Source organism: Myotis lucifugus, unplaced genomic scaffold, assembly GCF_000147115.1.
Source record: "Myotis lucifugus unplaced genomic scaffold, Myoluc2.0 scaffold_290, whole genome shotgun sequence".
Classification (NCBI taxonomy): Eukaryota; Metazoa; Chordata; class Mammalia; order Chiroptera; family Vespertilionidae; genus Myotis; species Myotis lucifugus.
In genome coordinates this window covers 447,360-448,796 of record NW_005871338.1, presented here as the reverse complement: position 1 = coordinate 448,796, position 1,437 = coordinate 447,360, and the positions used below count along the sequence as shown (strand labels likewise).

The 1,437-nt window shown below is 48.9% G+C and overlaps 1 pseudogene; it reads left to right on the top strand.

Annotated features, from left to right (window-relative positions):
- The first annotated feature begins 57 nt into the window (after positions 1-57).
- LOC102442495 lies at positions 58-1,233 on the top strand (annotated as a pseudogene).
- The last annotated feature ends 204 nt before the right edge of the window (positions 1,234-1,437 follow it).

The following is a 1,437-nucleotide window of genomic DNA, read 5'->3' as shown; positions in this document are numbered from 1 at the left end:
GGGAAAGGCTGTGCGGGGCTGTGGCAGGGAGAATGGCCGCCTGGAATCAACAGAAGCTCGGGAAAATGGAAGAACTGAGTCAAGCCCTGGCTAGTAGCTTTTCTGTGTCTCAAGATCTGAATAGCACAGCTGCCCCACACCCTCGCCTGTCCCAGTACAAGTCCAAGTACAGTTCCCTGGAGCAGAGTGAGCGGCGTCAGCAGTTATTGGAATGGCAGAAATTCAAGCGGCTGGATTATGTGAATCATGCCAGAAGACTGGCTGAAGATGACTGGACAGGGATGGAGAGTGAGGAAGAAGATAAGAAATATGATGAAGAAATGGGCATTGACACTGGCAAGAAGTTACCAAAACTCTATGCTAATCAACTGATGCTTTCTGAGTGGTTAATTGAAGTCCCTTCGGATTTGGGGCAGGAATGGATTGTGGTTGTATGCCCTGTTGGAAAAAGAGCGCTTATCGTGGCCTCCAGGGGTTCTACCAGTGCCTACACCAAGAGTGGTTACTGTGTCAACAAGTTTTCTTCACTCCTGCCAGGAGGCAACAAGCGAAACTCAACAACTGCAAAAGACTCTACCATTCTGGACTGCATTTACAGTGAGGCGAAGCAGACCTACTACATTCTGGATGTGATGTGCTGGCGGGGCCACCCTTTTTATGACTGCCAGACTGATTTCCGATTCTACTGGATGCATTCAAAGTTATCAGAAGAAGAAGGACTGGGAGAGAACACCAAGCTCAATCCTTTTAAATTTGTGGGGCTAAAGAATTTTCCTTGTACCCCTGAGAGCCTGGGTAAGGTGCTGTCGATGGATTTCCCTTTTGAGGTGGATGGACTTCTCTTCTACCACAAGCAGACCCACTATAGCCCTGGAAGCACTCCTCTGGTGGGCTGGCTACGCCCGTACATGGTGTCAGATATTCTTGGTGTGGCTATGCCAGCTGGGGGCCCACTGACCACCAAGCCAGAGTATGCTGGGCACCAGCTCCAGCAGATTATTGAGCACAAGAGGAGCCAGAAGGAGGGCATGAAAGAGAAACCCACACATAAGGCCTTTGACAATGGGCACTATGAGCTGGAGCATCTGTCCACCCCTGAGCTGAAGAGTGATCCCCACAACTTGGACCAACTTGGGAGTCGCATGGAAAACTAAAGAGAGAAGTCTCCTTTGGGTGTCACAGGAAGGTGCTTGGTTTCAGAACAAAGGTTGGGGAGGAGGACAGTGATGACAATAGGCGACTTCATTTTAGAGTGGACTTTCCAAAGCCACTCCAGCTGGAAACAGCTTTAAAAAAATAAAAAATAAAAAAAAGAGGTGGCTGCTGATTTACATGCACTATCATTTAAAAAATAAAAGAGGGGGCCGAAACCAGTTTGGCTCAGTGGATAGAGCGTCGGCTTGCGGACTGAAAGGTCCCAGGTTCGATTCCGGTCAA